At 38.2% G+C, this 24,335-nt stretch overlaps 2 long non-coding RNA genes across 2 annotated transcripts in view; one reads left to right on the forward strand and one right to left on the reverse strand.

The window, feature by feature from the left end:
• The window catches only part of LOC310889436, a 61,882-nt gene that overhangs the window by 11,787 nt on the left and 25,760 nt on the right, over nt 1-24,335 (forward strand). The window contains exons 2-3 of the long non-coding RNA XR_014576564.1: nt 19,391-19,451; nt 22,768-22,841. This is a non-coding gene — a long non-coding RNA (uncharacterized lncRNA). The remainder of the gene's footprint in view (nt 1-19,390; nt 19,452-22,767; nt 22,842-24,335) is intronic.
• Nucleotides 1-24,335, reverse strand: part of LOC310889437 — a 50,719-nt gene that overhangs the window by 9,549 nt on the left and 16,835 nt on the right. The gene's annotated exons all lie outside the window — the stretch shown is intronic.

A 24,335-nucleotide genomic window follows, 5' to 3' on the forward strand; every position in this document is an offset into this window, starting at 1 on the left:
AAGTAGCATGCATAGACAGAAGTGGCTTAAAGGGGGTTGCAGAATATAGTAAGGGGAAATGGATCAGCATCCTGGATGCCTCTAACCTCCCTGAAGCTCTGATTATTCCACAAATGTATTAGTTATCTGATTGAACAACTTAAATGACCAAAGCACATACTCTGTGCTTTGAATCTTGAATTCAACATTCTAAAGCACTTAGCATGCAATACGTCCTTTTAATAGGTAGCAGTTTTTTAAGTCACTACTGATGAGTAATTCTCAATACTCTGTAATAACTTAGAATGATAAGAGTTCTACTGCAAAGGTTTAGTGACAGAGTTAAGGTTCTAGCAAATTTTTTCTCCCAGAGTTGAACGTGAACTTCCTCTTTCATTGTTAAGAAATAAATATAGTCACAATGTAACTTCATTAATATCACTGGAATTCTTGGTCCTTTACTAAATACATAGTTATAATTACTTTTAGTTTTATCTGTTGAAGATCCTTGTTAGTCCTTCTAGGACTTTCTTTGTTTCCCTCCCTCTCCTGTCTCTCCTCTCTGCTCTCTCCTCCTCACCCCCCACCCCCCACCCCAAACTGTTTTTCAATATTAAATTATTTTCCTCCAGCTTAGGCAATTGCCCAGCATCTTGCACACTGATAACAACAATTTAACTGTTTTTCATCCACTTTTCCCTGCCTCATATGGCTGTGTTCAGTAGAAGTGAGAACTGGAACAACTGACTAGAAAGCTGATTATGGAGCATATGTAATATAGCTTGTCCTGACATTCCTTGGATCAACACATGGACATTTTTTTAGATTGAAATTGTGGGGTTTTCCACAGTAAGTTTCCCTTTAGAGTAGATGTGGACTTCTATCTATCTAGCAGAGGCACCATGCTTCCACACAAGGCTCTTCCACAGTACTTTATCCCTTCCTGGGGATCTATTTTATGTTTGGTCCTATGATATATTTGATCAGAATTAAAATATCTGCAAATCAGGTATTTGAACAGAGGTTCTTGTTAGAGTTTTTGAAGAAGTGTTTGAGAACACAGACCCTGCTAATGGTCTCTGTTCTGGCCAATAGTCTGAGGAATTCCAGTACTATTCAAAATGCTTTTATAGATCAATTTATAGATCAATTTCAATATTTGCTAGACCAGCCATGGGCTAAATACATCTTCCATGGAGACAGAGTTCATCATGCAATTAATGTGAAGCTTGAGAGCCTATTCTGGTCTGGAATATACAGGCATCTTGGCCACCTCTTTTAGGTACCACATGTTTAGAGCTATGGTGAGCCTCGCCAGAAAAAAAAAAAAAAAAAGTATGTATGTATAACGTTTTGAAGTAACTGTTACAACCCATCAGAACTCCATTAAGACAGGAATGTAACTGAATAGTTTCTTAAAAATATTCTAGAAAAAAATGAAGTGTAGGACAAAGAACCACTGAGAAAGGATGGAGTATCGCAAGTCAGAAGCAATAATATATGAGGATTCTTTTTATTTTTATTTTTTATAATTGGAGATATTTTGTGTGGCCGAAGCTGTATTAGAGTAGAAGCTAGACAGCACTGTGGGGAACAATGAAAAGGGCTTTTAAAAATATTTTAACAGCAAAAAAGGACCAGCGAAAACATAGGTCCATTACTTGATGGGGATGGTCACCTCACAAATAAGTATGTAGAGGAAGCAGAGATGTCTACTGCCTTCTTCAATTCTGTTTTCAAAAACGATGATGGGTCCTAGGACCCCTGGAGCCTTGAGCTGGAGGACCATGACTGTGGGAATGATAAACTCCCAGCCAACTCCAAACTTGTGCAGGATTTGCTTCTCCAGCTGGATACGTATAAGTCTATGGGGCTTGAAGGGATTCATCCCAGGGTACTTAGAGAGATGGCTAATGTCATCACAAGACCTCTCTCAGTGATTGTGCCCCTGTACTCGGCTCTGGTGAGGCCGCACCTCGAGTACTGTGTTCAGTTTTGGGCCCCTCGCTACAGAAAGGACATGGACGTGCTCGAGCGAGTCCAGAGAAGGGCGACCAAGCTGGTGAGGGGTCTGGAGAACAAGTCTTACAAGGAGCGGCTGAGGCAGCTGGGCTTGTTCAGCCTGGAGAAGAGGAGGCTCAGGGGCAACCTTATCGCTCTCTACAGTTACCTTAAAGGAGGCTGTAAAGAGGTGGGGGTTGGTCTGTTCTCCTACGTGCCTGGTGACAGGACGAGGGGGAATGGGCTAAAGTTGCGACAGGGGAGTTTTAGGTTGGATGTTAGGAAGTACTTCTTTACCGAAAGTGTTATTAAGCATTGGAATGGGCTGCCCAGGGAGGTGGTGGAGTCACCATCCCTGGAGGTCTTTAAAAGACGTTTAGATGTAGAGCTTAGCGATATGGTTTAGTGGAGTACTTAGTGTTAGGTCGGAGGTTGGACTCGATGATCTTGAGGTCTCTTCCAACCTAGAAATCTGTGATACTGTGATACTGTGAGTGAATTTGCAGATTATACTAAATTAGGAGGAGCTGTTGACTCCCTTGAGGGGGGAGAGGTCTTGCAGAGAGATCAGACAGACTGATCTGTGGAGGGCTGGGTAATCACCAATTGCATGAAGTTTAATGAGAACAAGTGCTGGGTTCTGTACCTGTGACAGGGCAACCCTGGCTATACGTACAGACTGAGGGATGAGATGCTGGAGAGAAGCCCAGCAAAAAGGGATCTGGAGGTTTTGGTTGATGGCAAGGCACATATGAGTCAGCAGTGTGCCCTGGTAGCCAGGAGGGCCAACTTTATCCTGGGGTGCATCAAGCATGGCATTGCTAGCTTGTTGAGTGAACAGATTGTCCCACTCTGCTCTGCGCTTGTGCAGCCTCACCTCGAGCACTGTGTGCCATTTTGGGCACCACAATATAAAAAGGTGATAAAACTATTAGAGAGCATCCAGAGGAGTTATGCAAAGGTGGTGAGGGCTCTAGACTTCAAGATGTATGAGGAGAAGCTGGGGTCCCTTAGCTTGCTCCGTCCAGAGCAGAGCAGGCTGACGGTAGGCCTCGTGGTGGCCTGCAGCTCCCTCACGAGGGGAGCGGAGGGGCAGGCGCTGAGCTCTGCTCTCTGGGGACAGCGACAGGACCCGAGGGAACGGCATGGAGCTGGGACAGGGGAGGGTCAGGCTGGGTGTTAGGGAAAGATTCTGCACCCAGAGAGGGATCGGGCACTGGGACAGGCTCCCCAGGGAAGTGAACATGGCACTGAGCCTGTCGGAGTTCAAGTGTTTGGACAGTGCTCTCAGAGTCATGGTTTGTTTTTTGGGTGGTCCTGTGTGGAGCCAGGAGTTGGACTCAATGATTGTTGTGGGTCCCTTCCAACTCAGGATATTCTGTAATTCTTTGATTCTATGATTATTGCAGTTATTCACCAGGAAATGCTGAGGATGTAAGGACATATGGAGGGCTGAAATCCCACTCTCTAAAATCTGAATTTATTATATCAGCTTATGTTTCTTTCTAAGGTGCATATGCAGCCTGAGGTCTTTCTTTAGGACAGGCAAATGCAGTATCTAAGTCAGTGTAATGCCTTAATATTGCCTGGATTCAAAAGGATGTTTCCACCACTGCTGTGAAAGATTGCCTGTCCTCATGTACATCTCAAAGTAAAACAGTACCTCCAAACAGCCTTAATTTGTGCTAAGGGAGGTTTAGAATGAATATTAGGAAAAAAAATCTTTACAGAAAGGTTAGTTAGACATTGGAACAGGCTGTCCATGGAAGCGGTGGAGGTATTTAAATCCCTGGAGTTATTTAAGAGATGTGTGGATGTGGTGCTTAGGGACATGGTTTGGCAGTGGACCTGGTAGTATTAGGTTGACGGCTGGACTTGATGATCTTAAGGGTCTTTTCCAAACTAAATTATTCTATGATTCTGTGATTTTGGAGAGGAGATTTCAGTGGTTATTCTGCATGTAGTCTGTGTTATTTGTTTCTCTGTGACTGGGAAAGTGCCTAAGATCTGTTTTTCTGGGGAGGACATCCTGAAGTCTTCCTGCCTCAGACACTGGTCCTTCAGGCAGGACCTCAAATCTTACCTAACATATGTAATAAATTCGGCTCAAAGCAGAGCTATTGCCTTCCCCTGACCACCCCAATCTTCCCTTTTGTAATACTACAGGTATGCCAGAGTGAAATGCTGTGTTATGTTCACCCTGCTTTTCCACTGATCCTTAGGCATCCCATATAAGCTACTCTTCAAAAGCAAGTACAGGTTAAGTGGACTGTGTCTGATTTGGTCAAATAATCTTGTCAAGAAATTGGTAAGATTAATGGGATCCTGAGAATACTTGAACAGAAAGCTCTTATTTCCTAGCAATGTCTTAATCTTTTCAAACCACTGGGAAATACAAGAACAGAAAGTCTAATTGGAGTCAGGAACAAAGTAAGCAAGAGAGAATTTTGTTCTGTTCACAATGACAAGAAGTCTTCCGCGGGGAAAAAGGGTGGTCAAGGATTCCAAAATTCTGTTTCTTCCAGAGTTATTAGATAAAACAGAAGTAGAGAACAATGTGTGGAGCTCTGTGCTCAGCAATGGGCTGAAACACTCAAGCCAGTTCTTTTGGGGGGAATATGAATTTTGCATTCCTTTTGCACTCCTTTTGCGTAGTGATTCCACTGTGCAACAGAAGGAAGAACAGCTCTGGTACAGCATGCCCAATGACTAAAGCATGTCCTGTGAAGTTAGAGGGCTGAGTTCAAACTATAATCAGAAGCCCCCAGACAGTAAATATCCCATATTTTAGGCAAGTACGGTAGATACTGTACAGTTATGCAAACAGCCAGCAGTTGCTGTTTCCTTCCTACCTCTATTAAATATATTGGGTGTTGTGGGTTTTTTTGTTTGTTTTGTTTTAATCTGTGCAGTCAGGGCTTCGTAGAGCCTTCTCTTCATAATGTTTGTAGGTCCCCATTATTCTTCTTCACAATCAAAGTCATTAGGCAGTTAATAGAATTTCTAATGTCTTTTTTTTCCCTCTGTATAACTGAATTAATATTCCATGTCCTCAATACCTCCATTGCATAATGATGCTTCACACACACAGAGACATAACTATTCAGCATACATTCAGATCATGAGTGCTACAACTGTAACATAGTTATACAGATACAAGAGCAGGTTTGCTCACTTGTTTACCTTCTATAGCAGCACTGAAATATTTCATGCCCCCATCTCCCTTCCTCCCACTCAGAATTTTCCCATATATATTTGATCTTTCTGTATTTTTTGGCTGCTGTACATGAAATGAAATCTATCTTAAGTCTGATTTGTTTCCTGAGTTTTTCAATATGCATGTTTTTTAGCAAGCAAAAAGTGCTACAGTGTTTCTGAAAGTCATCTGGAAAGGTGGGAACCACAGAATATTGCAGACATAGCCTCCTTCATTTAGCGAGAACATTGATGTATAAATATACTAAAGATACAGCCATGTTAAAAGCAATGCAACAATTTCAAAAGACGATTTATTGTTTTTATCAAATCTGTAGTTTCATCAGCCATTAGTCTTTCCTGTCTCAAAGGGACTATCCCTTCACTTCATGACAACGTGTAACCGGACAGATTTGAATTCTTAATATATCATGTACATTTGTCAAGAGCTAAAGTCTACTTGTGGAATTCATCAGAAAATAAGGTAGTTAAGATACCTAGCTTCTTCAGGTGGATAAAATTTTCTTGACTTTTTCACCCCACAGCAGCTATCTGATCACTTCTTAACACTGATGTATCAATATGTCAGAAATCCAAATTCTTAAGAAAGAGAAAGACAGTCCCCTTCAAAAAATCTTGTTGATTTTTGCTATTATAAACTTCACTTAACTTGCTCTTCTATGAGTAAGATGTATACATATTCATATGATATTGGCCATATAAGAAACTTACACCAGGATTCTGTGTATAAAGGCTGTCCAGAGAAATGTGGATATAGAAATTCACTTCAAATTTAGAGTTAGTACTCTGTCCCTCAAATTAAAGGATGCTAAATAAGTCCATAAAACTCTCAGAAAATAAAATAGAGTCCCTCTGTATGCAGCCTATATTTAAAATGTGGTTTATTCAGTTTTGCAAACATAAACAGTATCCTTTTAAGGGGATGCATCTTAAAAATTTTGTCCTGTCTTGCAAACACAGCGTTGTTGTTCCTGCTGTACTCTTTCAGATAATATTGCTGTAAAGCAGAATAAGGTGATTCAATAAATTACTGGGAAGTATGTTTCCATGAACAGTAAATCAACGAAGATTGCTCAGCAGTTTAAAAAAAAAAAAAAAAGGCAACAAAGTGCTTTGATCTACCATATGTCTGAGGAAAACCTAAACTGATTCAGTGCAGATATTACTCTTGTTTAGTTATTGCTGATGTTGTGCTTTGCACTATTGAAAAAGTGGAACACTCAGACACTAGCTCAAAGGTCTTGTAGTTTTGTGTATCACAGCAGAATTAGTTTTCCAATGACAGAGCTTTATAAGGAGAAATAAGAATTTTGAGATATTATCACTATGAATTTTCCTGTGTATGCCAACGGATGGTCTTTGCACCTCACAAAGGAGAGGAAGACATCTCCATTTCTCTGCTGAGCTTATTTTGTACCTGTCATTTGATAACCCTGTACTCAGCTGAGGGTCTTGGGCAGATTTGGGGTTACTAGCAAGAATGGAATCCTGGTTCACTTATGTGTTGATCTTCTTGAGATAATAAAAAGGAAACTGTTTCTCCTGGTCTCCTCACTACTGCTTGGTTTGCATCTTTCTTTGTGAGGGATCTTCTAAGGAACCTCTGTGTCCAGTGCAAGTGATGTAGTAGATGACCCACAGCTCTCAGCATAACACACCTATATTCAGAAGAACATATTATAACATTGGCTACAGGAATTAGAAGTGAAACAGATTAACTTCTTCACTAAAAGAATTAATTATTTCATTCATTTCTCCCAATTTGCATTGGAAATTTAAAAGTATGTTTAGCATTTTTGCTTCAATCAAATTCTTATATAGACCACTTCACATATTTCTTGGAATTGTGTTTTGCAGCCTAACTATGCAACACGGAAAATATTGCCTGATATTCTTGCCAAAGCATTCTCCTTTCTTCAAGTTTTCTTCTTTTGTGGTAACGGCAGGAATAGGAATTTAAAATTATAGTAATCTGAAAGTTTACTTCTTTTAAAAGTTTGGGATGTGGAATGACCAATTGTACCTTCAAAATGTTATTTTATAATTCAACATTATTTAGAATCATAGATTTTTTTTTCAAGTTAGAAGTGAACATTAGACCTTATTAGCAAGCTTTCTACTGTTTTTCACTAAGATGTATTTCCAAAATAAATAAAAAAAAGAATGTATCCAATTGAGTTAAAGCCACCTCGATGGATTCCATTGCTTCCCTTGGCACGAAAAGAGAGTGACTTGTCTTTCACTGGTGGAATTCGTGAAGCTGATAACTTCAAATAGAGAGAGATGAAGTGTGAGAGAGAGAAACCAAAAAGTTTAGGGATGATTTCAACTAGTTTCTTTACCTCCTTTGTGATTTACTGTGATAAAGTGAAAGTTATCAATACAGTATTTTGAAAATGATACTTTTTTTTTCTTTCTTATAGAATGCATTCAGAGAAGGGCAGGAATAAATAACAGTGTGCTGGCTATGACTGCAGCACACTTGCTCCATGGTTGAGGCACTATTCTGTATTCCTCGACTGCAATTAGTGATGGTTTTTAGGATAGAAGAATGAACTATTCCCAGCACTTTCAAATGTTATGCAGAAAACCCAAGCTGTTACTTGAGTAGTGAAGAAGAGGGAGGCAGTCTGTTAGGCTCTTCTCAGCCCTGCAGCATTTGTGTACAGTATTGAGGCTTTGCTAATGCTGCAATGGAAGTATAAATTCCCGTATTCTCCATGTGAATCTCTAATTAGTGAATATCAGTACTAGTTGTAATAAAACCATTTGCAAACACATGTAAAAACTACAAAGGTGTCTGTCTGTATCAAAAATGCAAGACAGTTTTGTACCCTTTTATGCAAGGAGTAAAAATAAATCAGAAGAGTTTTACATGGGATTTTTTGAAGTGTCAGTTCAAATTATTTCAGCTGTTCCTGAACAAAAGTTGCTAAATTCAGTCAAAATCAAACCCTAAATCAAATACATGTTTCCTTCATTCTATTTTTGACTCATGCAATTAGGATCTTAGAATAACTAGATAATTTTTGTTAGAATGATACTTAACACTTATTAAAGTAAAAATCATTGCAAGGTGAATATAGCTCTTCAGGTTTTAATCTGTATGTGTCTGTGTTGTTGAGACTGTTAGCTACTTCTGGGTTTGAAACAATTACAGAAGATCAATAAACTCCAACAAATGTTCAGCAAAACTGCAAGCTGATGTTTCAGTGTAGTCTGGAAGACATAAAAAAAAAAAATGCAGACAGCTTGTGAAATGGTTTTCCTGTAAAATGGAATGATTGACAAAAATATTTCACAGGTTGACCAAGAAGTATTTGGTGCATTTCCTTTCCTCATTCATGACAAAAAAAAAAAAAAGGGAAATTCTAATAGACTCCTTGCAAGAGATGAAAAGTAATTTTCTTATCATGGCACAGATGCTGTACAGTTCGTAAAGAATAATTCATAGATGTATCTGTAGTAACAACTGTGCTAAATTGCAGAAAATAATAATTTTTAAAAGATCCCTTTGTTTAGGGCCACATTGTCTTTGCAACACTGTCACATGATGCAGTGAAGCCTGCCAAAGGTCATCCAGAAGAGCATATATCACAAGGCAAGCGGATGTCTCTTTACGTCACTTTAAATAGAGACTGCTACTGTTTGAGCTGAGCTACAAATTCAATTCCCAGAAGTAGTTTAGGATAAATTTCTTTAGAGATCCTCATATAGCCTTCTAGGTCAATTTGTCTTTTAGCACCAATTGAAGAGAAACACTCTGTGGAGACTAACACTGGGATATATTTAAGGGGGCAATGTATCCACTTATTTCTTTAGAGATTATGTTAAAATCAGTGTTTTAAGATCAGTAGAAGAAATGGAAAAGAATCCAAAGTGCCCTGCCAAGTGTGGAAAGCCCTGATCACTTGACAGTTACAAATCCAGTAGTTTATATTGTAATGAATTGGCCCTTGACCACTGACGTGATAGTAATCATAATGTGTAAATCTCTAAGCCTGAGTGTCAGAGCTTTCAGGCTCCCCTTAGACATCTAAGGTGGATTTCACCTCCAAATGCTGAAAGCAATCCTATTCTGCTGGGAAAATCAGCAGCAGTATGTTTTGGATTGAAAACACATTCCCTGGGAAGGGTTTTAAAATGAAGAAGAATGTGCTTTCTGTGCAGGCTGATGCAGCTGTGCTTTTTAACTATGTCTGGCAGGGAAAGTGTGTGTACACAAGTTTCCTGAAAGGTGATTTCAAGGGAAAGAGATGAGGTGGGACCTCGGTGATATTGGTGGCAGGGCTGGAACCAAAAAGAGCAAAGGACTGGTGGCTTCTGCCTGTCTTTATTCAGCTCATTGTTCCAATCACCAGCTGCAAGGGGACTGGGTGCCTCTTTAGTGCCCTTGGTTTTCAGCTCAGTAGCTGCAGGTTACAAAGAGATATCTCTGCATGAGTAGAAATAAACAAAGCCGTCTGTATCCCCATCTCACACATTACGTGTCCCTTGGGTGTCTTGTAATTTCTTCCCTTAAGGTTGCTAGTTAGCAGCTTGCTTCTCCCTTCCTTCTGCATAATCGTATCCTCCAAGTCTTTTTTAATTTTTACACAAGTCTGATTTTCTACCAAAGTCCGTATCATGTCTTTCTCAGCTCTCATTTGATGCAGTAGCAGGGTTAATCAATAACCAGCAAGCTTTCAGAAAGTATGCTATCTGTTCTGAACAAACAGCTCTGCAGAATAGAATCCTCCAGCTTCACTCCATAAAACAATGAAATGTTTAATGATTTGCTGATCCCTTATCAGGGAAACAACTTCTGCATGGGCCCTGCATCAGCTGAAGCAGAGGTACCATCACTCAGGAGATGTATTCTCTCAGATCGAGTTTTAGTGATCCCTTTCTCCCTCCATCCAGGCTGTTGCTACCAACTCAAATAGTTTCAGTGTTACACAGGTTTGCAGAGAAAACTTAAACAGGAAATGTGAGAAAAAGCTTCAAAAAAGTGGCTGTTATTATTGTTATCACATTAAAAAAAAAGGTACTGAACTCCTCCTTGGGATCTCAATCTACCTGAAATCATAACTTTTATTTCTTTCTCTCCCAAAAGCCATATGAAAAAATGTTGAGGTAATAGTCATTGAATATGTCTTCGGTGTCTGTTGGAGATTCTATGGATTGTTTGGCATTTTGTTCAAAACACATGCTTTGGTTCTGTCTCAGTTCCCAGGTTTGTAAAATGGAAATAATTTTTCTCACTCTTTTTTGAAGCACTGATTTAGTGAACAGGATTCAGTTCCCCATGTTACTCTTGTTTTTGTAACACTATACATAATGTCCATACATTTTCACAAAACACCTGTAGATGTTGCACGTTCTTCCATCTCTCCTTTCTCACAGTCAAAGCACAAGTGTCCTAGCCATTACTGCAATCATACTGGAAACAACTGAATTTATTGTGATAACTCTCTGCAAATGAACTCAAATAGCAGAGATTAAAGATGTATCATCTGTGCTCTAGTGCCACTATTAAATGCTGTCAGTGTCAGTGCTGTTCCTGCAGATGTGATGCAATGTACAAAACTGTTTAATCAAAGTCCCATCCTAACCCTAATTTATCTGTTCTTCTGCAGTCTTTTTGAGTTCAGACTTTCACTATGTTACACAGAAAATGCTTATTGTGCAGCCATGTAAATTATTCTATATACTTTTCTACTGATTAAAAATAATATAATAATATTTGATATTCTGAGGTATATTATTAATAATACTCATGAAGATATGACAAAAAGAACATGCATTGAAATTGTAGAAACTTAGAACCAACTGGCTTTTTTTTTTTTTTTTAACTTCAAGGGTGTGCTCAACTACATTCCTCCTATGAAGAATTTAAAGAAAACTACAAGGCTTCAGTTATACCCTTGTGCATAATGAAAAAAGCTGTCACTGCTCAGCTTCTTGCCTTTTAAATACTACCCATTGTAGAAAAATATGTTAGAAATTTTTTATAATAAAGGAATGACTGGAAGAAAAAATCCACTATGGCAACCAACTTTCTAATAAAAGATACGAAAAGCACACCAATTAAGAGCACGAGATAAAAACAGAGCTGGAATTAAAGCCCTCAGACTGACACTTCCATTTGCTACATCCCTGCACATGCTGTGACTTAGCTTTTCTTTATATATAGTTGGTGAAAACCTCACGTAGCTTGACACAAGTTTGGTTTCTTTTAAATATTTTTTCTCTCTTTAAAAATGCTAAACTTTTTAGTATGCTGCAAATAGTACTACTGCATTACTGTAAAATGGATTTTTAGTAAGGTGTGGGTATTAGTATTTTGTTATTTAAAAGCTTGATATTTTACTCTGCATTCCTTGCCATGTTTCAGAATTCATTCTTGATGTAGAATAGGTTACCTAAGAATGATCTGAAAATAATTACGTAAATAAAGGATTGGTTTTTTATGTTGTTATTGATTTTTTTTTTTTTTGCTATCTCCTATTGCTATCTTCAATTTGGTTTATTGGTTGTCAAAAGCATTGTAATTAGGAAGTTAAATAATGGGAAGGAGGTAGAAAATCAGCAGACAGAACCTCTTCCTTGTTTAGGTGCAAATCAAAAATTCAAGGAGGTAATTTCATCACACATATCTATTTTGTCCTTGTGAATGTCCTTATGCATATGTGCATGGAGAGAGAGTACCTGTAGGATCTGGAAACTGAACAGTATGGTGGATTTGTTGTTGTTGTTGTTTGTTTGTTTTATCTAAGAACATTAGAAATGAGATTGTTTTTTAATTGTTTTTACCAAGAGAGAAAGTAAACATGCCATTAGGAATTTGTACAGCGCTCCACATATCTCATTGATTGCACCATGCATTTCATAGGTGTTCATTGCCTCAAACCTGTATCATTCACTTGAATTCTAAATAATGGGTGCAGCTGAATAAATAATTACTCATCAAAAAAAAAAAAAAGTTATTCTGCTTATTGCTGGGCACATCTGGATTTTAAGTGTCCTGGGATAGATTCTTAGATGGTGAAAGCCCCTCTGAAAGCCAGTTTGTACTGGCTAAGATTTGCTTGCTTCCTACTTTCTTTCTTTGTGCAATTGGGATTGTGCTTGCAGGCCATGTAAACACGACTATTTGAACTGTATTGCCTAGGAAGCTTCCTAAGCATGTCTGTGAGAAGGTATGGCAGCGGTGGTTCATACTGACATATGACATAATTGGCCAAGAAGCATCGATTTGAGATCACAACCATCTTCCAAAGAATAGCATTCCAGCTGCACAGCATTCACTGGAAAGGCGCACATCACTCTCACACTGAAAAATGAAACGGGAAGGAGGATTGTTTTGCAGTGGGATACTCAGTTATAATGACAACTTGTGCTACATTATGTGGCTGATGTATGGACTATGCTAGGCATTTCTGGTCTGTCTTTTTCAGTGTGACCTTCCATGGGAAGAAGAGAAAATGAACTGTGTTAGGACTGTTCTAACAGTCCTGCAGATCCTTTTGCTATTCAGAGGACCCTACAAGACAGAAGACCCCTCCTGTTTTTTTTTTCTTTTTTTTTTTCGGTTGTTGGTTTGTTTTTTTGTTTTTAGGAGAATTTGTGATAAATAATAAATACCATATTGATTCATTCTATGTATTATATGGCTGTAGGTACAGCGAGATTCTGTCAGCAATGAATTTGTTATCAAACACACCTGCATTTCTAAAACCAATTCACCTGGAAAATCTGTTAGATCTGAAAAGACATTCGTCTTTTCCTAATGAGTAAATATGAATTTCTGCCTTCGGTAGGAATCAAAGCTACAAATCTTAGGTCAGACAAAACCAGCTATATGACAGTTTAGTCAGCATCTCTATTCTCTGAGCTTCAAACTGCTTGAAATTCTGAAAGTAGGGATTGTTGGTGTTTTTATTTCCTTTTTAGTCCCTTGGCCTCTATTTGATTTATATGGGATTTTTGGGTCAGAAGTTCAAGTCCAAGGAGAAGTAAATGTATGAAGCAGCAAACTTTTACTCTATGAGAAAGTACACTTGAAGTTGGTTCCAGAGTAGAAAATTTGTTCAAACAGACCTAATGACCTACATATAGGGAAAAAAGAAAAAAAAAAAAAACTGTGGAAGCCAAAAACAAAGTACTTAGAGCATAGAACTTCATGGTAGAGTGACCCTGTAACTCATAAATTTCACCTTTTACTGTCTTTTTGAAATATACCATTTGGTATACTGTGGCTTAAGGAGAAAGTTTCTCTATTCTTTTCTTGCATGCCTCTTTTCAGCAAGCTCAGGAAAGCTTTTGTGCTTTCTGCTAGCACATGGCCCCAGGAGGAAGGGCAAGGGTAGCAGTGTTTCTCCTCAGTTTTGTTCGCTGAGGTCGGGGCTTACCGGACCACCAGAAAGAGCATAGGCAATGTTCTTATTTCTAGCTCTGTGACCAAGTTAAATAGACATGGTGTCACCTTAGAGAAATATATAATCTATTGTGTTGAAGTAAATCATTGTTTTTTCACTGCAGTAAACAGAAAATCAACAGTTGCTGAAGGACTACAGGGCCTACATGAAGAGTAGAGAATAAGCATACCTCAAAGTTTAAGAACACTAGTTGAAAATGTAGATATAAATGTAGATATAAAGATATAAAGAAACATAATAAAGGAACATATAACCCCCCCCCAAAAAAAAAAATAAAATTCAAAGCTTAGTTATACCATGACTGCAAGTGAGAGGAAGAGTCTGCATTTAAAGAGCCAAATTCATGAGGACCTTCACAAGGCAAATCCTAGTAGCAAAGCAGTGTAGGGTAGGGCGGGTTCAAATTAAATAATGAACCAAAGCTAACACTTGAGAAAATGTCTTTACATTCACAATAATATTCATCAGATCAAAATCTCCTTTTCTGGTCAGCTTTGCCTCAGGTAGCAAAGTCTTCTTTTATTCAGACAACAGTTCATTAATAATTCCAGGGGAGATACAGTAAAGTAGGGTCTTACTGAGCTTTTTCAGAGCATTCTAGAAAATGAACCTCTTCATTGTGTTGACCATAATAAAAAACCTCACACTGAGTATCATTTGTGGCATCAATATTTTATCAATTAAACATGTATGTTATGCTTGTTATGTATGATTACTGGGCACCCAGGTTAGTACGAACACTACTTTGGAAATACCTTTATTTACAGACTTCTGTACTAGAACAACATTCATGTAGATGAGAACATTGTGTTTTCAACACTTTTTCTGGCCTCTCCCATATGCTGATGGAGCTTTTCACTTTGGTTAAGAACAAAATTTTTGCTTGAGACAAAAATAAAATATTTAGTAACTCTAGCAAATGTTATAAACAAAACTTGTGGCTTTTGGTCAAGTAGTTTTATTTAGTTATTTATTTATTCTGTAAAGCATTAGATTAATTTCAGTGTTATAAAGCCAGAGAAAATCATAAAGTTACTATGCTTGTATATTATTGATTATAGTCTTAAAATACCAAAAGGTCCAACAGAAAATGAATAATTGGCCATGGACTCCTGAGACAGAGCTATTTCAGCTTTTTCATCACAAAGCTGCGGGGGACGTATAACTGGTTATACACAAACTATCTTCAAATAATCTATCAAAGAGACCATCTGACGCCATCAAAAAAGGATCACAAAGAATTACATGTTATCCTTTGGAAGCAGAATGAGTGTATTCTAGGAAACTGGTATTTTTACCAACATTTCATCACTTACATATAATGCTTTTCCTCAGGAAGATATCTGCTGCTGTGCCTATATAATAAATTCTGTAGTAAAGTGTGTTTCAAAGGTCAGGGTAAACTGCATGCTCTCCCATCCCTTCCTACCTGTCCTCCTGAGACACCCCTTCCCCCCAAAAAAATACCAAAGAACTTGAGAGAAATCATCAGAGACAGTGAATCAATCAATCAAAAATGAAAAACATCTAGAGCTAAGGAAAGTCAACTCACTTAAATGAGAAAAAGGGATTGTTATATGACTTTAATATAAGACTTGCATGAAAACTGAAAATAAAAAAACATCAAGTGGAATAAGAATTCAGATTCATCCACTGTGATAAAGTTCACAAAGTTATAGAAGGAAAAATTCAGTAACAGTTAAAGTGGATATTGTGTTTTAATGCTGGAATAACATGAGTTTACAAGAGAAATAAATGCCTTCTTAAGGGAAATAAGAGTGCATTCATGAAGTTCAACTTATTTCTTACTAGCTTTTATAGCACGCCAGACTTAATGGATAGAATCTTAAATACTAGGTAGTTCATTAAATGTAAACTTGCACTTAAAGCAGGAGAACATTATAAAGCTTCACCGATAAACCACGTTTCATGTCATGTTCTGGATAGTCTAAGCTTCAGGAAAAGAAAATAGCATTTGCAACACTCCTACAAGACATTGTATTTGACTTACTACTTAATCAAGGTATGATAATATTAACAACATTGAGAAGCACCGTGGCTTTTTGTAATTGTTATTTCTGTGGTAACGGGGGTGGGGGGGGGGGGAAAGGAGCACTGCAAAGTTTGTTTAATTTATTCTGATCAATAGGACCATTGGAAGTAATGGCTCTAGTAATAGAAAATCCCTGGGGCATGACCATATTTAGGATGCACAAAATGGGATGATCTGGCACAAATATTTGCAGTCTTCCGGGACTATTTCTGCTGACTTGGAGACAGGGCAATGTGATTTGCTTTTGCAAGCTGGACTAATTCAAGTAAAAAGCATTTTAATATGGCTAAGTGCAAAGGTACAAGCATAAAAGGAATTCAGAACTGGGAGAAGGAACCCACAAAATTAAAGATTCCTTTGCAATGTTCTAACTACAAAAGCCAATACAGTCATTTGGTGTATTGATAGGTACAGGGGATGGAAGTAGCAGAATGATTTTTATTTCTCTATATGACATTACTATGTCAAGCTTAGAATTCTGCAGATATTTTTGATGCCTTCATTTTTAAAAAAGATACACAGAAAAACTGGAAATAATGCAGAAGGGCCATAAAAAATGAATCAAAGGATGAAGAAAAAGCCTTACACAGATTTAAGAATCTTGAACTATTCAGTCTCTCAAGCAAGATGATAGATGAGTTGGTCACAAGGTAGAAGCTCTTTTATACAAACAAATACACTATTTAGATAAAATACAATAATAAATAGTATCTCCAGCAACTGTGTTTAAGCCCCGTAGAAATGGAAAGCCTGGGGGCATTTGCAGTCCTGGTCTCCTGCCTCTGGAAGGGTCCTTTTCTTGCAGGAGAAAGCTCATACTGATGTGCAGCCAAGATGGGGTCTGGGTGTATCCATCCAGGATTGGCAAGATGCAGTGTGACTGAAGGCAGGACTAACCCAAAAGAGACAGTCAACAAAACTGTGTGCCAATCAGAAGAACATATCAAGAATAGCAGTGATTTCTGAGTTCAGATCAGGAGCAAGCATTCTTCTTCAACAGGTGCTCCGCTGAGCCCAAGCAAATGGACTCATGGTGCTGAGCATCTCTGTGGCTGCCAGAATTTGAACTGAACAATCTGCTTACCTATGCGTTATGGATAACCTGATGGTCTCTTTTGCACACAAATACCAGACATTTATGCGCAGATGTTGCTAAAGGTATAATTTGGAAACAATTGAACTGCAAAATACAGTTAGGAAAACAATCCGATCAATATAACTTATATTACTGTAACAAGCCAATAAAATAGAAGTTAAGACTAGTTTCCTAGGGCTAAAATATGTGCATATGATCAAATGACTTTTCTTACAAAGAGAGCACATAATATATACATGCAAAATGAGAATTGTTTATAATTTTCACTGTTAGAAGTGTCACAGCTTTAATTCTTTAAGGCCCACTAACAAAACACTTAGCATTCCCAGTTGCTAGCTGCATTAAGACTGTATATTGAGTACAAGATTTTTGTGATCTGGCAATCAAGTGCTGTAACTTCTTATGAATGTGTTTTCAGATCTACTTCATACAATTTTACATTTTAATCCTAATATTAAACATTCATTTTTTGGTTAGATCTAGACAAAATGGTGTGTTTTGTCTCTAAGACCAGATGCGTTGAATCAAAAGGGTAGTTGACATGTTCTGTGTGAAATTAGTTGGTCAAGTACAAATAATTCATCTGGTTTAGGCTAAGAATAAAACTGCTATACACAACCTCAGTTCTCCATGGATTTCAAGCCTGGAAAGGAAGTGGTAAAGCAACCTAACATGTGAAAAGAGTCAACTGAATACTTTAATCATCAGTAGAAATATTCAGTGTCAGAAGGAGTGCACAGAATGAATCAGAGCAGTAGAGAAAGGGAGTGGGAATCAGGGCTCTTCCATAGCCTTCAGTACGGTTCAAAGTTTCTCTTTTTCATAATAAGCTGTGGAGATTGCCACAAATAAACACGTACTGTTCTGGATTGTTTTTTACTTGGGCAGATAACGATAGGACAAGGAGGAATGGATTTAAACTAAAAGAGGGTAGATTCAGATCAGATTTTAGGAGGAAATTCTTTACTCAGAAGCAGGTGTGGCACTGGAACAGGTTGCCCAGAGAAGCTGTGGATGCCCCATACCTGGAAGTGTTCAAGGCCACATTGGATGGGGCCCTGAACAACCTGATCTCCTGGGAGGGTGGTGTCCCTGCCCATGGCAGGGGGGTTGGAACTAGGTGATCTTTAAGGTCCCCTCCAACCCAGACCATTCTATGATTCTATGAGAAGTGTTTTCATTTTATATCTTAAGAAAGTTTTTTAACCCTAGGACGGTGTAAAATATGTCATCAGAGGGGGTTAAAACAAAAAAGTCCATTATTTCAGCTGTGTTCTCTGTGTCTGATTTAAACAAACTTGTGACTAGTCTGTTTGAAAAGACAACCAAACAGAAATAGTAATAACAATAACAACAACAACAACAACAATAATAATAATAATAATAATAAAAAATACGGAGCAGTGATAAGCCAAAAAAATGCAAGAGAACAGCCTGTTTTTTCCATAATATATGAGAGATAGATATGAATTTTCTTATTAAGTGTTTATAGCATGTGGCAAATAAGCCTTATAGTTCCTACACACATATAATGTTCTTTTTAAATTATTTCATTTTAAGTCATCTGTGTTTTCCGCTCCCTGTTTCTGTTAATCATGGTACCACAAATGCAAAAGGCCAAGTATAGCTCAGAACTTGATGCACACCTTCTCATGAAGCCACGTTTTACCACAGTGTTAGCAAGCAAGTAACTCTCTTGTAGCAAAAGAAAGCATCTCATATTAAAAGATTTGTAGCCTAAGCACACAGATTCAGAAAAGCCCTGCTATCTCTCCTGCATTTAGATGCATATCTGGATTGACACAAACTGCTGAACTCATGACTTTTTGCCATTGTTAGCTTGTAGTTTTTCTACACTTTGCCTGTGGGTTGAGTCTTAGGTCACACTGGTATATATACACACTATGCCCATTTGTTCACTTTTACTATTTAAATAGTCATAGTGGCAGAGCATTCGAGGGAAGTGATTGTCCCACTCTACTCTGCACTGGTGTGGCCTCACCTCGAGTACTGTGTGCAGTTCTGGGCACCATAGTACAAAAAGGACATGAAACTGTTGGAGGGTGTCCAGAGGAGGGCAACAAAGGTGGTGAAGGGCCTAGAGGGGAAGACATATGAGGAGCGGCTGAGGTCACTGGGCCTGTTCAGCCTGGAGAAGAGGAGGCTGAGGGGGGACCTCATTGCAGTCTACAACTTCCTCGTGAGGGGGAGTGGAGGGGCAGGTGACCTATTCTCCGTTATCACCAGTGATAGGACCTGCGAGAACAGTGTTAAGCTGAGGCAGGGAAAGTTTAGGCTGGACATCAGGAAGAGGTTCTTCACCAAAAGGGTGGTCGCACACTGGAACAGGCTCCCCAGTGAAGTAGTCACTGCACCAAGCCTGTCTGAATTTAAGAAGAGATTTGACTGTGCACTTAGTCACATAGTCTAAACTTTTGGGCAGACCTGTGCAGTGCCAGGAGTTGGACTTGATGATCCTTATGGGTCCCTTCCAACTCAGGATATTCTATGATTCTATGATTACCATTTTTTTTAATTCGATGCACAAACGTGTGACAATAGACACATTCTCCTAGCAGAGAACAGCAAAAAAGTATTACTACCTTGTTTGTTCTTTCTTTGCAGCAGATGCTGTTTCTCTGTATTTAGAAATCTTTGGAAAGAAGAGAAAACTGCACACAAAGGGGTAAGTGTCACATCAGTTCCTCTAGCAGTCAGGTCCTGGAACAGGAGCAGCCAGTGCAGCATGAAGGAATTCTCTGTGTGAGACTGCGTGAGACTGAGACCCCATCTCAGAGCTGAACTGACTGATCAGGGGCTGCTTATTCAGAAAGAGTTGTCAGCTGGCTTTAGAGCTGTGACAGAACACCAGCATTTAACCTTTCTTGCCTCTAGTCAAGTCTCAGAGCTCTGCATTTTGCTGTTTCCTGACATCTTTGACCTATAAATTGGTTTTGACACAGCTTCATAAAAAGTACAGAAAGCAGCAATTTCTGGAAGACCCAGTATCCGGCTACAACTGTGAAAGGCACTTTGCTTTGATATGCCCATTGTAAAGAAATAGTGTATTAGACAAACAGACATAGAAAAATACTTTCTTTACAAAAACTTACATATGAAACAAAGTTAGGAAAAGCATTTCTAAGTCCTCTCCCAAACAGACATTCCTGGTCATTTCTGCCTGTAAACAGAAAGATCACATGAGAAAGTCCCAGCTCAGCTCATGTTAGAGGCAGAGATGGCCATGCACTGGAGAAACAGCTCAACACCCCTTCTGTGATTGTTAGGCTCCTCTCCAAATTTCCACAGGTTTGAAATGCCAAGTGGTCTGTCTAGGAGCAAACTCCATTACTGACTCAAAAGGTCAGCCACGTCACAGCATGAGTCAAAAATTAACATGCCTTTCCAAAGCCAACTTCTCCAAAAGGCTGCTCAGTAAATGGTTATAGTCACACACACTTAGGGGAGGAAAAACAGTGAATCCCTTCAGAGGAAAAACAAAGTGAATGACTACCAATAATGTCCAGTATGTTCACAGTACTCAGCTTACCATGGCCTTTCTCAGGACTGGAACAACTACAGCTAATTGTAGCAAATTCACCTAATGCTCTACTAGATAAAACTTTTTCCCTTTCCCTTTCCCTTTCCCTTTCCCTTTCCCTTTCCCTTTCCCTTTCCCTTTCCCTTTCCCTTTCCCTTTCCCTTTCCCTTTCTCTTTCCCTTTCCCTTCTTTTCTCTTTCCCTTTCTTTTTCCTTTTTCCTTCCTTTTTATTTTTTTTCAAATTTAATTCTATCAAAGATAAAGAACCTAATGAAATTCACAAAAATATTGTTTCTGAATTATTTGAATTATCTCCCTCCCACTGCTTATATTTCATTATCACAGTGTTTTCCTCTCTCTCTCTTTTCTCTTTTTCACCATACCATGCCAAGCATCACATGAGTATATTCACAAGAAGAGAAACTTTGAGCTCAATCAGCAGGAAACAAAAATTACACTGCCAAAATATATGTACTGGGCAAGCAAGGAATTACATAGTCAGTTAAGTGAAAAGAATCAAAGAAATTAACAAGATAGATAATTTGACTCTGCAATATTTAAGATGTACCAGAACAATAATCTTGTCTTAATATCAAATAGTTTTCCGATAAAAGCTTTACAGATGAAAACAACCACCACCAGCCGAGGTTTCAAAGAGGTAGATGATAGTAGAAATGGATGTCTGGAATCATTTGTCAAGAATTATGGTTTCATTTCTGCCATTAACACTTTAAAAAGAAGAATTTCACCTCTAGGAAAAAAAAAAAAACAAAAACCATAGAACAGGTTAAAAAGATTGTATTTGTATCTGACCTCCTGGTTCTACTGTAAGAAATGGGACACCACAACACAAAGACCTATCATTACATCTAAATTTCCCCAATGTAATTAAAATCCATTTTAAACAAATTTGCAGATGCAGAATCTCCATCTGCACCTGAAAGAAACATTTGTCTTCCCTCAGGATTCAATACTATGTAAATCCTCCTACAAACCATTACATTTATACCTCAAAATTGTATTTGAAAGATTATTGCAGATTTCAATAGTTTAATCTAGTTAGAAATTTCCTAGAAACATTGTCTATAAACATCTGACTTGAAAAATAGTAAATATACTACTGTATTACACATCGCTATTCTAAGATTGTTAAAAAAGTAGGCTCAGTGTTTTTTAATTAAACATTTCCATCATGCTGAAATACTACAAATAATAATAATTAAAAAAATAGTACTATATTTATTTTTTATACAAACTACTTCTGAAATAAATGTTTTATTCAAAAACTTATCAAGAACCACTGAAAACATTTGTCTTTTATATGCCTTGATTTGATAGAATTTCAATACTTGTGATAACTAAAATTGATAAAGGATATCAGCTCTACTAGAAAACTTCTTTCCTGATTCTGTCCACTGTGCCTTTTTTTTTATATAACTGTTAAATTCATTGTTTCTGTTCAGATCAGATTATTATTATTAAAAGACAACCAAGAACATATTAGGTGATTTTTGTGCTTATCAGATATTCCCTGCAACTGTTCTGATCAAAGTTTACTGTCAGCACAATTCCTAATGGGTAGCCTTATATAGCAGCCTTACATAGCTGCTAAAGCACAAGCATGATGTCAGATAATTACACTAGAGATACAGACCTCTAAGATGCCATCCCCACCTTTTGGAATAATGTACCTTGATATATTTGCATCAGGACTTACATCATTTTTCAGACAGATGCTCATTACCGCTATTCTTTATTTAACCATTTTATTTGTCCCCTAGCTTCAAGATAGAAATTAGACTTATTTATCCTCTTATGTTGACACTTTCGCCAACTAGAATTTGTCTGACAATCTTTACATTTCATGGCATATCACAATAGCATTAACATAAAAAGTCTTTGCAATATATTTATCACTGTACAAAGAACTTCACAGTCTGATATAAAATAAAATAAAATAAAATAAAACAAAATAAAATAAAACAAAACAAAATAAAATAAAATAAAATAAAATAATAAAAATACATGTATCTGCTAGGCATTCCTGTGCTGGATTTGCATCAAATCTTTCACCTGTATTTATAATCCAGTTCTTGTAGTCTTTATTCTTTCTCTTTCATGGCTCTTTTCTTCTGGCTCTGCTTCTTTTTGTTTAGATACTTCTGAGAGCATCTATCCCATCTCCTTTTCTTGCTTACAAGCCTTTAGGTACCAGACACACACAATTATGTAGTCACAGAATTTAAGGATGGGGGAAGGATAAAATTTCTCAGGAAGTTCTCAAAGACCTTATTAAGGGGCAATGAGGGCTGTCAGTCTCTTAAAATGTATACTAAAGATCCCTGAGCTCCTAGACAAACATTGGTTGAAGTCAGAAACATATACCAATATAGATTTTCTACATGGAACAATATAAAGATTGTTTCTAGGTTTTACTAACCTTTATTTTGGTTCTTCATAGCTTACAACATCAAGAAGACTGTGTAAGGAGCACACCAAGTGCCTGAAGTACAGTGAAGAACAACCAGAGGAAGGGTAAAGATTTCTTCTTGTTTGTTAACCTTTGTTTTGCATAAAGAGTACTTTGGTGAGGGAGGGAGGAAGCACAAGGTAATTTTTCATTCCCTTTATTGATGCCTCCTGTTCTTTTCCATTTTTATTCCATATTCCATCTCCAAAACATTATTTGTATCACATTTGAATTCTTGGTATCAAAAGAACACCAGTTTTTAAGGAACCACCAGAAGAATACCAGTTTTTAAGGAGCTCACAGAACAGATTTAATCTCCAAGAAATCTCTTGGCTTTGTAGAGGGACTTCTCTGTCCAAAATGCAGAATGGTGTCAATAGGCACACTTTTCTCTTGCCCTGGGTCCAACACAGTCCTCTCAACTTCTAGTTATCTGGAAGAATAGTGTTTATCTTAATAGTAAATCACAGAGTCACAGCCAAATAACCACTCAATTATCATTCTCTGACTTCAGAAAAGTAAAATTTGGAAGAAGGAGACCAGGGAACAGCCAGAAATCTCATGAATAGCTTGAATTGCAAGTAAAGAGATTAAGATGTATGATATCATCTTGACAAAACTATGATATGATTTTGGAAAACATGTCGTAACCACCATGCATCTTCTGAGAAGAATCTTTCATACTCATATCAACACCATACTTATAATAATGTTCTTCCACTGTAAGCAAAGGGATAAAAAGAAACCCTTCTTATGTTTGAAGCAGGCTCTTGCTTTATTCTATGATTCTATTTTACACCCTTTGCAGGGTTAAAAACTGTCTGGATGGGCCTGAGAGTAGTGGTGAATCCAGCTGGAGATCAGTCACCAGTGGTGTTCCCCAGGGGTTGGTGTTGGGACCCATTCTCTTTAATACTTTACTGGTGATTTGGACGAGGGAATTGAGTGCACCCTCAGAAAGTTTGCAGACAATACCAAGTTGGGGAGAAAGTGTCAATCTGCCAGGAGGTAGGAAGGCCCTGCAGACGGACCTGGAATGGTTGGATTGATGGGCAGAGGCCAGTGGGATGAGGTTCAACATGGCTAAGTGCCAGGTCCTGCACTTTAGTCACAACAACCCCATGCAGCACAACAGGCTTGGGGCAGAATGGTTGAAAAGCTGAAAAGGCACTGGGTGTGTTTGTCAATGCTTGCCTGAATACGAGCAGGCAGTATGCCCAGGTGGCCAAGAAGCTCAATGGCATCCTGGCTTGTATCAGGAATAGTGTAACCAGCAGGACCAGGAAGGTGATCATTCCCTTGCACTCTTCTCTGGTGAGGCTGTACCTTGAGTACTGTGTTCAGTTTTGGGCCCCTCACTACAAGAAGGACATCAAGGCCCTGGAGTGTGTCCAAAGAAGGGCCACAAAGCTGGTGAAGGGCCTGGAACACAAGCCCTATGAGGAACAGCTGAGGGAAGTGGGGTTGTGTAGCCTGGGGAAGAGGAGGTTCAGGGGAGACCTTATTGCTCTCTACAACTACCCAAAAGGAAGTTGGAAGGTTCAGGGGAGACCTTATTG

This window comes from Anser anser (genome assembly GCF_964211835.1).
Source record: "Anser anser genome assembly, chromosome: Z".
NCBI classification, from domain to species: Eukaryota; Metazoa; Chordata; class Aves; order Anseriformes; family Anatidae; genus Anser; species Anser anser.